Source organism: Mixophyes fleayi, chromosome 2, assembly GCF_038048845.1.
Source record: "Mixophyes fleayi isolate aMixFle1 chromosome 2, aMixFle1.hap1, whole genome shotgun sequence".
In the NCBI taxonomy this organism is placed as follows: domain Eukaryota; kingdom Metazoa; phylum Chordata; class Amphibia; order Anura; family Limnodynastidae; genus Mixophyes; species Mixophyes fleayi.
This window is the reverse complement of record NC_134403.1, coordinates 84795472-84811026: the sequence shown is the minus strand read 5'-3', so window position 1 is coordinate 84811026 and position 15555 is coordinate 84795472. Positions and strand designations below refer to the sequence as shown.

The 15555-nt window shown below is 43.4% G+C and overlaps 1 protein-coding gene across 2 annotated transcripts in view; it reads right to left on the bottom strand.

Annotated features, from left to right (window-relative positions):
• LOC142141221 (17-beta-hydroxysteroid dehydrogenase type 6-like) overlaps positions 1–14011 on the bottom strand; it is a 53259-nt gene extending 39248 nt beyond the window's left edge. For both annotated transcript variants that reach the window (XM_075199452.1, XM_075199451.1), the window contains exon 1: positions 13863–14011. The gene's annotated coding sequence lies outside the window, so the exon portion shown is untranslated. The remainder of the gene's footprint in view (positions 1–13862) is intronic.
• Between the last annotated feature and the right edge of the window lie 1544 nt (positions 14012–15555).

Here is a 15555-nt window from a genome sequence, read left to right as displayed (position 1 = left end):
CAAGAGGGTTCGTTCTTACATATCTGGTGGTCATGCCCCAAGATGGTCAGATTATGGCAAAAGGTACATAACCTTTTCCTTAGTTACTTCGCTACAAATTCCTCCATGTCATTCCTATTCACTCCTGCACAGACCATTACCTGACACTGACAAACACGAAACAGCACTAGTGAGCCATATCCAAATGTGCGATAGCGGCAAGTTGGAAACAACAAGAACCCCTGCTCTACCTGCAATAATCAATAGAATTTGGCAGACCTGCTGCTGTGAGCATATTACGAGTGTACATAATGACCGACCTTGTCTTACTTCTTACGGAGCAGAACAATTAAATACCTCTTGAAGCAGATACTGGCATCATGGGTTATGCCCCAAATCGCATACTAATTATCTGACATTCACTAAGACACCAGGTTGGGCTTCCTTCCTCTTCCCTTGTCCTCTATTACCCCTTCCATCCCTTCTTTCCCTCCTATTCTTGTTCTTTGGCTTCTCTCTTTCTTTTCTCCAATCTGTTATTTTTTCCACTTTCTGGTCCCCCTCTTAAGCTTCCCTCTCCCACCATTTTCAATGCTATCGCTTTTACTATAACTTACTATAAGTTCTAAATAACCTTATATACCGATTGTTTGATTTATGTCCTAAGCTGTATGCTGTTAAAACTTGAAAAACCTTCTAATAAAATATGTTTAAAAGAAAAAAAAAAGTATTAGTCACGCGCAGTCGGATTAAGTGGGCGCCAACAGTCGAAAAGACCTAATTCTTTCATATGTTTGAGCAGACGTGTACTGTGTGATTGAGGGGAGTTATCTGTGAAAAGGAATCTGTCAAGTTTATGGTCGAGAGTAATATTAAAGTAAAAAAAGATGCAATGGCCTGTGTTGGGAGCATATACATTAGTCAAAGTTATTTCCTCCCAGCCCAGGCGACCGGTTAGGATGATATATTTACCGCCAGAGTAGGTGACATTGGAGGAGAGCTCAAGCGGGAGGATGCCTCATAGGAGAATAGCACCCACGTTGTTTGGTTGGAGGATTAAAGAGCTATGGGAAAGCTACGTGAGTTGAGCGAGGGATGACCCAAGTGGCGAAAGTGTGTCTCCTGAAGTAAGACAATGTCAGCTTGAAGTTTTTGGAGTGTGCGAAACAAATGTGTGTGTTTGTGGAGCGTGTTTAAGTAGAGTGAGGAGCCCCATGATCCCCAGTTGGGTAAGGATACAGTTAAGGGTGATCTCTGCAGGCTGAATTTGGAGTCAAATGGGGGGTGCCCAGTAGGGAGAGTAGTAGAAGCAGGGGCGAAATATAGGGGTGGTGAGGTTGAGGGAACTGATGGTGTTACTTCAGTTAGGAAAAAAGAGAAGAGCAGATGAGAAAGAAAAAAAAAGAGGGGGGAGGGTAGACAGAACCTACAGGTACAATAAAGCAGTAAGCTTGGCTTAGCAAGAGGCTCTTGAGGAGAGAAAGGGAGTATTTGAGGGGGTTTAGGCAGGTGTTTGGGGAGGAATTGGGAGGCATGCCCCAGACAAAGTAAACCACAACATGTTCAATATAATAATAAACAGGGTCAGTAACAACATGTTCATTGTAATCAGTGTGAGGGGAGTTGCACAGGGAATAGAGAAAATAGCTCACATAGTGATGACCATACAAGTAGAATAGCAAGGTAATGTGTCCAACGGGCGGTACTTCCTAGAAGGGGAGCATGGGAGCACAGAACAATGCAGGAGAAGAATGAAGAAGGAAGGTTTGAGTGGCCAGGACACTCCTTCAGGGCCACCTGGGCCATGTGTACCAAGGCCAGTCAGTAGGTGAGGCCAGAGGGGGTGGAGTGAGAAGGGAGCATAGGAAGCAGAGAAAGGCAGGAACAGAAAGAAGGCAGAGATGAAGGCCACTAAAAGAAGCAAAATGCAATGAACTCAGTATTCCACGAATTGTCAACAGGAGAAATGGGTAACATGTTGTAAATCTAGTGGTCATGGTCATACAATTCGGTCTAGCAACACATATATGGCACTGAGCCAGCGATTGTGTATTGTATGGTAAGATACAGAAATCTACCGGTAGGTTGGTTCATCTTCAGGTGTCTCAGTGAAGGCTAATACAGAAGTGGAAGTTGCTCAATTAATTTATAGGCTCATAGCAGGTGCTTGAAAGAATGGGATTATCCTAAAAGGAACAAACACACAGAAAATTCCCCCAGCACACTGCTATAACCAGCAATAAACCTGCCATTTCTACTGAAGATAAAAATGCAAAAGTCTTAGTTGCACACATTTGCAAATGTATGTTAAAGCCACTCATCACTCCACGGTGCTTTTGCTAATAGGGTGGTCCTAACTCCATACAGTGAGAGTCCCATATATTTGTGCCATACATATATATATATGTTTTTAAATTTAGAGCCAACTTACCAAGAGGTACCCCAGAAGCCTCCAAACAGCAATTCTGTACCAGTACTCCCCCTCAGCTACTGACACCAACATGCCTCTCAGACAAATACAGAAGAAAATTCCCCCAGCACGCTGCTATAGCAAGCAAAAGACCTGCCTTTTCTACTGTAGATAAAAATGCAAAAGTCTTAGTTGCACACATTTGGAAATGTATGTTAAAGCCACTCCACGGCGCTTTTGCTAATAGGGTGAACCTAACTCTAAACAGTGAGAGTCCCATATATTTGGTCCTTTTGTTGTTGCAGGGACTCTTGCTCACGGCATGTACCCATAGTCAGATTGAGATCTGTTGCTGCCGGAAGTCTCTGGGGTGCTAGTGCACGCACTGGAGGTACGGGTGCACTGTCTTCCCTCTATCTAGTGAGCAGGTCAGCACGTCGGCATCTGAGAGCCCTGAGGATGTGCTGGCAAGTTGAAACTGCTGCGGGAAGGTAGTGTGCTTCTGCCTGCGTGACAGGTGCGGTCATTCAGACAAACCTCACTGGTGCGTCCGACCAAAGCATGGGAATCGAGGGGGACCGGTGACATGTGGACTAGGTGGGTAGTGTGTTTGCCTCTTGCCCCAGCAGATTAGTGCTTTCAGGTTGTGATGGCGCCTGGCTTAAGGGGAGAATTGAGGGGATTTGAGCCAGAGCTTCAACATTGTGCTGCCTCTTAGAATCACTGCCAGGGCAGGCCCCCGTAAAAATGCATTGTATCTACAATAGACATTTATAACAATATCATAAATGTATTTTATGGGGGGAAAACTTTTTTAATTTTTAAATGTTTTGCCATTAATGACTATATTATTAACAGGTGTCAATAACTGAATAGTGTGTTTTTTTTCTGTGTGTTCTTTTGTGACTTTATATTCCACATACGTATTGGACATATCCTTCAGTGTTTTGTCTGTTAGGGGCGTATTCAATTGTTAGCGAGATCCCCGAAAAACAAGCGCTCTAAAAATATTACCGTTAATACAGTAATATTGCGCGAGAAAACTGTTAATACGGTAATTTACTCGCTGAAATTCAGCGAGTAATTACCGTATTAACGATAATACTTTTAGAGCGCGAGTTTTTCGGCGGTCACGCCGAACAATTGTATACGCCCCTTAGAGTAGAGCTGACTTACACCCATATTCATTCACACATGTATCTTCAGATTCATTCCTTGCTAAATACGGACGTGCGAATGCCCGACATAAGTGTGTTTTTAAAAAAACAAAACAATAAGTTCTATGATGAAACGGGGTCCCACTGTATTCTAAGGAGATCACAATGTCAATAGATTCATTCTATCTTGGAGGATTTTGGTGTATGTAACACCAGCACAAAGCACTCTGGGCCAGGCATATGAAACCCTACCAGGACAGGTTCTGTGTGAGCCAGTATCCCAAGCTGGGCAACATAGAAACTGTCTAGCTATATGGTACCAGTAATACTGTGGGAGAAATGACTGTTATTTTCGAATGTTGGCTGCAGGAGGGTACATGCTACCATTTACCTTGTACTTTCTGAACGTCTTATGGTGTTGTGCTGTCATAATAAAGCCTTATTTTGAATATATTGCTGAGTGGTCTACACAATGGTTGGCCCTGTGTTGCATTGCTGATATGCACTTACACTTCTACCGATTAGCACCACTTCTATACAGATGCTGTTATGCTGGGTCCCTGGGGATAAACAGGAGCTTTCTTGTGCTGGCTACCTTGCTTTCCTCCCTATATGGTGGGGATGGGATCCTGGTGATGGGCAGTTAGTTGGGTGATGCCCTACTGTGTCACTGCTTGGACTTTGAAAAATGCCATCTTGCAGCCAGTCGTACATACTTGGATCAAATTGTGCAGCACTAAGTCTCGGACCCGAGATATATAAACATATGTCATGTACACAATAGACAGTTAGTAATAAACATGAATGTTCCATTTTCCATATGAAATGTAGTATAAGACAAAAACCTCAACATCCTTTTTTTACACCTTTAAAAATTAAATAGGAAATCTTCTTTCCAGTAGTCCAAAGGTAAATACAATTAAGTAATGTGACTAGACGCCACCACTTGATATAAGATAGCTACTACACAAATAATTTAAACACTATCAGCTGGAGGGATCAATATGCAATCAGCCAATCAGAAGCAGTTAGATAGTGCCTCACATATTTTTATACCATCCCTCCAGTACCTGCAAGAAATGTGGCATCTATATTTAATTATGTTGCATCTCTAAGGGGCGTGCTATGATTCTATCTATACGACTTTACAGTAATGAACTTATGATCGCCTCTGTTCTGCCTCTCCATTGGCAAGGGGACGCACATTTATGTTACACACACATCTAGATATGAATGCAATTTGTTCTGCATAAGCAATATAGACAGGAGTATATTCATGCCACTGAAACAGAAGTATGCCTAGCTCTAATTGAGGCCATTTATTCTGAATGTTCAAACTTTAGAGCCAATGTGACAACAAACTAACATGAACCACTTTAAAAAAAACTAAGCAATGTTACTGATGACCATCTTTTTTTTAATTCATTATGTAATATACCTACTTGGAAAGAATAAGATTAGGGAAGGCCACTGCCAAATTGGAAAACAGTTGGGAGGATAATGCTATCTAGCCCTAGTCACCGACTGCTATGTCTACTTTTGTAATTCTCTCTTAGGGCTAGATTTACTAAGCTGCGGGTTTGAAAAAGTGGGGATGTTGCCTATAGCAACCAATCAGATTCCAGCTTTCATTTATTTAGTACATTCTACAAAATGACAGCTAGAATCTGATTTGTTGCTATAGGCAACATCCCCACTTTTTCAAACCCGCAGCTTAGTAAATCTAGCCCTTAGTGTTTACCTTTTTTTTTATACCATTAATAATCAGTATTTACTTCCAGCTCATGTTGGGATTTCAGCAAGTACATAACTCCAAATAAACAATTTACAATATCAGGGCTGGTGCTTTTGGTTGGCAGAAGGCTATATTGCTATACCTAAATGGTATTAATTGTTATTGTGAGCCTGTTGGTTGCTGCTACTATACCATGGGATATTTAGTACTTGTCTTTGAGCTAAAAGTCTTGATCTGAGCTCCACCCAAAAAAAACCCCTGATCATTGGCATTTCTCTCCATATTCTCATGCTAATGTAAACACACAGGCTGAGAATGTTCATCTGCTGATGGTATTTCCCTGGCTTTGCTGAAAATGTTCCAGCCAAGTAAAATTGGATCTAGTTCCAGCACCCTGGAACAGTGTAACTGTATGAACTACTATTACTGAACATTGGACTGCTGAGAGAGACGACCTTGTCGTTCCAAGTCAGGGTTTTGCATTTAGCAATACACTGCTAGTAGACCAGTAGCCAGGAACTACTTAACAAGGTTAAGGACCATTTCCCTGTTTGGGACAGTTCCTGCACAGTCTAAACATTTTACCTTAGAGGCAAGTGTAGAACTAACACCAGGAACAGTATTATTCCGTGTTCATGTACTGCTTTACTGTTCAATTAAAGGATGGGTCACAGTCATCAATGCACCAGTGTTACCACCTTATTTGAGCTCATTACTGTTGCAAATGTAATTATATACTATTTGTGTTAGTTTATTCAGGTTTGTCAATCTATTTAGAGGAGGTAAAATGCCAGGAAAGCATGTGTGGTGTGAGAGTGAGGATGCACTTGGTAGTGAGCCACAGACATAGTTGTGCACACAGGGTGTGCAGTATGTGCCCAGGTACTCCCTAATGAGCCATTACAGTTGGGGCACAGACACGGTCCATTTACAACAGCATATGTTTTATTAATATATGTGTTTAATGATAATGTGTGTGTATATATGCAATTGGGAGCACTACTGTGACATATTGTGAACTGGGGGCACTTCTGTATGGCATGTGAATTGGGGCACTACTGTGTTGCATAATATGAACTGGGGGCATTTCTGTGTGACATAATATCATCAACATCATCATTTATTTATATTGCATGAGCAAATTCAATATTGCTTTACAATTGAGAAGAAATACAGTAATCACAATCATCACCATTTATTTATATAGCGCCACTGATTCCGCAGCGCTGTACAGAGAACTCATTCACATCAGTCTCTGCCCCATTGGAGCTTACAGTCTAAATTCCCTAACATACATACATACATACACAGACAGAGAGAGAGACTAGGGTCAATTTTGATAGCAGCCAATTAACCTACCAGCATGTTTTTGGAGTGTGGGAGGAAACCAGAGCACCCGTAGGAAACCCACACAAACATACAAACTCCACACAGATAAGGCCATGTTCGGGAATTGAACTCATGACCCCAATGCCTGTGAGGCAGAAGTACTAACCACTTAGCTGCAACAATACTTTGTAATTCAAACAGATAGAGAGGTGAGAAGGCCCTGCTAACAATGAATGAACTGGGGTCACTACTGTGTGGCATAAAATGAGCTGGGGGCACCACTATGTGGCATAATACAATCCGGGGGCACTTTTAGAAACCCTTCCCCCTGAGCGGTGCTAGACATGCACCTCCAGTGGCAAACTGCAGTGCAGAGTATCCTTCTCTAGGATTCCCTGGTGCACATTCTAATGAAATGTGTTGCACACACCAATAATTTTATTTCGTTTTGGGGCTGCTGGTCGTCATATAGTTATATTTTTTAATTGTAAATACTAATATTTAATGTTTGGGCAGGTTGGGGGGGAAATAGGTCTGTTTATTAAATGTTGGTGCAATTGATTCAATGTCAGGGCTGGTAGCAGGGAGGAAGCCTATTTATTAAATGTGGGTGCTATTGATTTAACGTTGGGTTGGTTTGGAGGAGGGAGGCCTAGAGGGTCACTCATTGCTAGACTTTCCATATTTAATTTATCTTTTTCCCAAGCAAGGAACAAACCTGGATCTAGACAAGCATATACTGAGTTTAAGAGATAGGCAGCAGCTGGAAGGGAGAGTTGCAAGAAAAGATAGGACTATACTGATTCTTGTTGTGAGTGACTTTCCATCAGGACTTTGTCCCCGCTGCATGGACAGTTAGGTAGTGTGTCCTGCTTCACACTACTGTGCTCGTGAAAGGCGAACTGTGTGCACCTAGCAGTACTGCATGCAGCATTGTCCGTGTATTTAAAATGGATGGGAAAGGGTTGGAATGCAGTCTCTCATTGGCTACAATGATAGCCAATAATGTTTGGTGATGCCAACTCTGGCAGCATAAAGTGAAAACCCACCACTAGAAATCCTGCATTTGCCTCCGCACTACCCCATTTCGACCCTTCATGTGTCCCATGCATTATGTTGGAAGGAAAAAAGAATCACTGCCCCAGTCTGAGTGATTCTTCTTACTTTTTGACACTGTACCAAAGGAAAGTAGGATCACTAAGATTAAGTGACTGGGGCTGTTACTTTAATCCCCCTCCCCCCTTCTGGTAGCTGGCCACACCCCTTCAGGCTTTGCGGCGTTGCACACACTATTTCATGGATCTTCATGCCCCAATCCGACACTGCACACTACCACCTCCAGTGCGATTGGACAGTGCCTCGCTCCCGCGTTCTCCTCCCTTAGTGACGTTATCATCACATCACAATGCTGTCAGTGAGGAGCTGCACCCCACCACTGGCTGTCAGAACCAGGGGCGGACCTAGACTTTATGTTTAGGGGGGGCGATTTTGCATAATCACGCCCCTCCTTTACTCTGATTGGCTGGCCCGCGTTAAACCCTGCCTTTCGCCCGCGATTGACCACGCCCCCTCCCATTTTGATTGCCAACTGGGGCCACTCTGATTGGTCGGCCCACATTTAGCCCCGCCCCCGCTTAGCCCCCCCGCTCGCGCTTAGCCCTGCCCCTCCCGTTTTGCTCGGCGGCTGGGACCTAGCTTTTTGCTGTTAGGGGGGGCGAATGCCCCGATCGCCCCCCCCTGGATCCGCCACTGGTCAGAACATACATACATGCTGCAGCCCACCACTGCCTGCCAGAACATAAATACATACATGCTGCACCCACCACTGCCTGCCAGAACATAAATACATACATGCTGCACCCACCACTGGCTGTCAGAACATACATACATACTGCATCCCACCACTGCCTGCTAGAACATACATACATACTGCACCCCACCCCTGGTTGTCAGAATATACATACATGCTGCACCCCACCACTGCCTGCCAGAACATAAATACATACATGCTGCACCCACCACTGCCTGCCAGAACATAAATACATACATGCTGCAGCCACCACTGCCTGCTAGAACATACATACATACTGCACCCCACCCCTGGTTGTCAGAATATACATATATGCTGCACCCCACCACTGCCTGCCAGAACATACATATGCCTTAGATCGGCGGTTTCCAAAGTGTGCGCCAGGGCTCTCAGGGGTGCCGCGGCGCTGTCACTGTGGTGTCGCGAGCCAGCCATAGGAAAAAACAAAGAGCACATAAACTTACCAATCTGCGCGGCGCCGGGACCCAGCAGACTCCTCTCTCCCGCAGCAGCTTGTCACTGACGTCGATATTCAGTGACAGCTGCGGGAGAGAGGAGGCTGCTGGGTCCCGGCGCCGCGCGGATTGGTAAGTTTATGTGCTCTTTGTTTTTTCCTATGGCTCGCTCGCTGCAGAGGAGTGAGAGGGAGTGTGACAGCGGGGCAGACAGCGGGGCGCCGTGGCTCCCAGGGGTGCCGCGGCGCTCTCACTGGGGTGCTGCGAGCCAGCTATAGGAAAAAACAAAGAGCACATAAACTTACCAATCCGCGTGGCGCCGGGACCACAGCATGAGAGGGGCAGAGGAGGGGGACAGCGTGAGAGAGGGCAGAGGAGGGGGACAGCGTGACAGAGGGCAGAGAGGGGGACAGCGTGACAGAGGGCAGAGGAGGGGGCACATCATGAGAGAGGGCAGAGGAGTGGGACATCGTGAGTGAGGGCAGAGGAGGGGGACATCATGAGAGAGGGCAGAGGAGGGGGGACAGCGTGACAGAGGGCAGAGGGGACAGTGTGAGAGAGGGCAGTGTGTCTGGATGCAGAGGGGGCAGTGTGTCTGGATGCAGAGGGGGCAGTGTGTCTGGATGCAGAGGGGGCAGAGTGCCTGAGGGCAGAGTGTCTGGATGCAGAGGGGGCATTTTTGCATACAACTAAATAAGTATTTCTGTCCTGACCTAAATACTTATTACATTTTTTTGACCCAACTACTTCTAAAACAGGACTGCTCAATAATTATTTTGGAGGGGTGCCTTGAAAAAATTTGGAGACTCTAAGGGTGCCACGAACTGCAAAAGTTTGAAAACCACTGCCTTAGATGGAGGTGATGTGAGAAAAAAAGCAGGTGCAGTTGGCGGTGGCGTGTGTGCATGTGATCACAAAGCTGGTGGGCAGTGGGGAATGTGGAAGAGAAAGATATGCACTGGAAATGGAGGATGCTAGGTTTAGAGGAAATCAGAGGAAAAACTACTTTACCAAAACAGCAGTGGATAGGTGGGATAGGCATCCAACAGACGGGGTAGAGGTTAGTATAATAGAGTAATTTAAACACTCTTGTTTATTAGGGATTAAAAATATTATGGAAACTAGATGGGACAATTGATTCTTATCTGCCATAAAATTCTAGGTTTCTAAATTTTAAATTAGAAATATTTTAACTTTACAAAAAGCTATGAAATTCCATAGACAAAAAACTTTACGGTTTAACATGTCCGATTAAGGTTTGTTACACTTACACACCATCTAAAATGTAAGAAAACGATTGAAACTCTTACAATCAAACTCCAAAAAGCAATAAAATTACTACAATTAAGGCAGAAACCTTAATGGACGTGTTCCAGGGGCGGGCTGGCCCGGACGGCAGGGGGACACATGTCCCCCGGGCCGGGCCAAAAAACATAAATTCGGGGCGGTTCCTGTGGTCTGTAATAGTGACTGGCCCCTCCCCCGGGCCAGCCACCTTCTCCAAATGTCAGCGGCGCAGATCTTTGTCCCTTCAACTTTGACCTCCTAGTGGCAAATGGGACGCGCACCACGTCATAGGTGCCGTCCCATGTGCAAACAGATGAAGAACTGCACAGCGCGCCGATGAACCAGGTGAGTGTATGTTTGTGTCAGAATAATAAATTAATGTGTGTATGTTAGGGGGGCAGTATATGAATGTATGTGTGTGTGAGAAGGGGCCAGTGTATGAATGTATTGTGTGTGTATGAAGGGGCCACTATATGAATGTATTGTGTGTGTGAGGGGGCCACTATATGAATGTATTGTGTGTGTGTGTGAAGGGGCCAATGTATGAATGTATTATGTGCGTGAGGGGGCCACTATATGAATGTATTGTGTGTGTATGCTTGTAATACCCCGCGTGATGTTATTTAGAGTAATACGTTGAAATTGCACCAGAGAGGTAAGGAGATTTATCCAGAGATTTAAATTGACACAAGTGTATTCTTAACTTCCTTTTATTAATAAGAACTACTCTGTTATTTTTAAACATTATCTTATCACTTTGAAACTATTTACAATTGACAAACCTTTACATTTACCATACTAATAACACTAATAATTTATTGGAATTCTATGTTTATGGATGTTTCTGCCAGAGCAAATTATTAATCTTCACATACATATATATATATATATATATATAATTACCTAACATTAATACATAACTTAACACGATTATGAGATTAATTTCTCAACAGTACTTTAAGACCCACATCATATATTTCAATAATTATTTGTAGAAGTGCTGCACGTGGTTGGGGCCCATAAATTGCTTTTTCACGCCAAATAAACTGATGATCTTTTGTATTACACAGTCTCTTTTGTGTGTATTCACAGACCTCTCTATTTTCTCTCCTCTCACACTGTTCTCAGTACATAGCTCAGTCTGTTTAGTGTGATGTCACAGATCTCTGTACTGCTTATTTGTTTTCAGCACTTTCCTTTTTACTCACACCTCTCTTTGGCTCACTTCTTATCTTCTTCTCTTCTTACACTTACTTCACTTTTAATCTGCTTATATATCACTTTGTCCGGTTTTCATTCTGTCCCTATTTTTCTCTCTCAGTCTATCCAGACACAGGGATCTCTCTCAGCGGTCCTGAGTATCACACTCCTCTCGCTCTGTCACATCCGGCAACCACCAACGACTACCAACTGTCACTTTCCCTCAAGAAATCTTTTTTTTTTTTTTAAATCTTTATAAACACTTATAACAAGTAACATATGTAACCACATCTAAACAGAAAGGTACACGAACATATATTTACATATAGATACACCCCAGAGTACTCAAGTTTTGGGGTATCACATGAGGGGGCCACTATATGAATGTATTGTGTGTGTGTGTGTGTGAAGGGGCCAATGTATAAATGTATTGTGTGTGTGAGGGGGCCACTATATGAATGTATTGTGTGTGTGTGCGGGGGCCACTATATGAATGTATTGTGTGTGTGTGTGTGAGGGGGCCACTGTATGAATGTATTGTGTGTGAGAGGGAGCCAGTATATGAACGTATTGTGTGTGAGAGGTAGGCTGTTAATTTAATCGAGGAGTGCGGGTGGGGGCTAATTATTGGGTGCTATTTTATTTGTGGGGTGATGGTGGGGCAATAAAATTTAATAGTGGGTCTTATGAATTTAAGATGGAGCAATTAGACCTTTAATTTAATGCTGGGGTGGTGAGCTATTAATTGATTGTGGGGTTGTTTGGGGAGAATGAGGTCTCTTTATTAAATGTGATTATGAATTATTTAATGCCTGGGATTGTTGTGGGAAATGGATATATTTGTTAAATGTAAATGCAATTTAAATTATTGCTGGGGCTGTTTGGAGAGGGGGAAATAGGTTTATATATTAAATGTGGGTGCTATCAAATGTCAGGGTTGGTTGGAGGGAAAGAGATCTATTTAGCAAATGAGAATATTATTACTTTAATGTTGTGGCTGAAGGGAGACCTAATTATAAAACGTGGGTGCTATTGATTTAAACTGGGACTGATTGGAGTTTTCTAAATTTTATGTACCCATTTTTTCTCCAAATAGGGCCTCCAATATTCCATGGTACAGACAACCAGCAAATGAGCTAAAGAAACCAGCAGCCACAAGTGGTGACAGTGACAAGAACAGGTAGGAGAGAGCAGGACAGTCTGCCAACTGTCCTGAATCTGGTGGGACAGTCCAGAATTTGGGTGACTGTTTCGCTTAGGACAGTTGGGAGGTATGTCCCGCTTCACCGTGTACTGCTCGTGAAGGCAGAACTGTGTATTTGTCTAAATGGATAACCATGCTACATCACAGGTGGTTACCCTGTCTAAAGTTCCCAGGCCCCCCAGAGCCTTAATCCAGCTCTGGGCCTGGGCATAAAAATATATATATGGATTAAGCAACACTAAAATAGCCTCTTTTTATATATATATAAATATATATATTGTACCAAAAACCACCCTTTAAGGATGGGCCGCTACTTATGGGCCAGTGCAGTGTGCTTGCCCCCCAGGCCAAAGTCTGCCAGCCCTCCCCTGACATGTTCCTTGCGCAATACAGCCATGGTATGCCACCACATCCTGTGGTTAGCTGCAGATTCAGCACTATCATGGAGTGAGATTGCTATCACTCACAAAATGGTGGAGCTGCTAATTCACAGATTTGTGTGTTCACTGGAAAACACACAGTCACTACTATTAAATTTTCTTAGTTTAGCTTTATCGTAGTTTAGGGCCTGGATGCCATAGTCCCCAAGTGTTAACATTTAAAACAATATTTTCTGCTTTATATTAAATAATATTGTGATTTTAGATTTTTAGATTTGTCTAGTCCCCATAAAAATAATTTGTCCACTAAGCACTGAAATGCTCTCAGTCACTACTCATTAAAAGTCTCTTCTTGCAGCTAAGCTAATCATTATAGGAAAACAGATCAATCTAGAATTTCTGTACACAATGATAAGAATGCTGGTATGTTATTTGTGTAGTTATCATGCATGCTTGTATGTCTGTATTGTATTGTTTATACAGGCAAAAATAAATTTAATAACAACAACCATGTACTGCACATTCTGCTCTAAAACATAGACTGACTGATGCATTAGACTTGCAATACGATTGTCTAGACATGATTGGGGGGTAAAAGTACAATAACCCACATGAACTAATCTGCGCTATGTTTTCAACATCCCATTAGTTAAAATTATATTTTTAAAACAAAACAGTTTTTGGTCTTTACTGGTTATGGAAGATTCCTATGCTTTATGAATTGCATTTACTCAGGTCTTTTATTTCTGTGCTCAGTCTTTATACATAAAGCCCATGCTGGATAATCAATCTTTAGTGGCCATCTTCTTATAAGTACAATTGATATAGCAAGCTAAATAATTTCCACCAGCACATCAACAAAGCGACAACAACTTTTTCTATGATTTAGGCATGGCTTGAAGGGATCTTTCCTTACCTCTGTGTTGACAGCAGTGCTCGGGCAATACAAAATCTGGTCTCAAAATATATTTATGCCCTAACTCCTATGCCCTCTGTATAATTTGTGAATGCTGCTGCATCTGCTTTCTCCAGTTACAGCTGCCAGTTCTTCCCAAGCAATAACAGAACGTAATAAAAGGGGAGGATCGTAACCTGCAGGAAATCAGACTAAAGGAAAACAGAAACACTAACTTGTAGAAGTTTGCTCACTTGATGCATTGTCTCATATGGATTCTAACCCACAATCCACAGTCGTGCATTACAGTACACTAGTGACTGATAAAAAAGTTTCCTGAGCTCAGTGTGCCTCAGTCTAACTTGCATAGCAATCTGGCTGCATGTTACATTACAACGAATACAATGAAAAATAAAGCTGTAAGCATGGTGGCTTAGTGGTTAGCACTTCTGCCTCATAGCACTGGGTTCATGAGTTTGATTCCTTTCCATGGAGTTTGTTTGTTCTCCCCATGTTTGTGTGCGTATTCCTCTGTGTGCTCCGGTTTCCTCCCACACTCCAAAAAACCTACTAGTAGGTTAATTATCTGCTATCAAATTGACCCTAGTCTCTGTCTGTGTGTATGTTAGGGAATTTAAACTGAAAGCTCCAATGGGACAGGAAATGATGTGAGTAAGTTCTCTATATAGCACTGTGGAATTAGTAGCACTATATATATCACACTGTGCCATCCTGCCCCCCCTCTCCATCACTGTGCCATCCTGCCCCCCCTCTCCATCACTTTGCCATCCTGCCCCCCCTCTCCATCACTGTGCCATCCTGCTCTGCCTCTCCATCACTGTACCATGCTGCCCCCCCTCTCCATCACTCCCCCCCTTTTTTCCCTCATAATGTCTCTCCCCCCTTTTTCTTCACACTGTGCCTCTCCCCCCCCCCTTTTTCCTCATACTGTGCCTCTCTCTCCCCCCCTTTTTCTTCATACTGTGCCTCTCTCTCCCCCCCCTTTTTCTTTATACTGTGCCCCTCTCTCCCCCCTTTTATTCATACCGTGCCTCTTTCTAACCCTCTTTTTCCACATGATGTGCCTCTCTCTCCCCCCTTTTTCCTTATGGTGTGCCTTTTTTCCCCCATTGTTCCTCTGTGCTTTTCTCCCTTTTGTTTTTTTTTTTACTTACCTAACTGTTTTCTTCTCTTCTCTTCTTTTTCCTTCTGTCTGCTATCTTCTTGCTTCGTTATTGGTTCTCTCTGCTCTGCTCCTCACTGACTGTCGGGCGTGACTTGATGACGTCACGCCCGGCAGTCAGTGTAAACAGAGCAGGGAGGAAGGAGGGACGCCGGCGCCGCGATCACATGAGTATCTTTTCTTTTTTTTTACTACCTTGCTCCCCCCACCAATGAAGGGGCGGAACCCCCCCCCCCCCCCGCAAAAAACAAAACGAAAAAAAAAAAAAAGTGCGTTTAAAAAAAACAAACACGTGAACAGTGAGGGCCCAGGTAACCCACCCCCTCTCGGTGGCCCTTCATGGGAGGATAGTATATAGCTCTTCCCAAGGCATGCTGGATCCTCTTTCTCTGGGGACCTGTACACAGGACAGGCTTAGTATCAGCGCTTTGCATTTAAATCTTACTTTTCATCTGCTTCCTTTAACCTTTACCTCTCTATATTCTCTTATGCCCCTTCAGCCTTTATCTGTCACAGTTTCTTTCCTTCCCT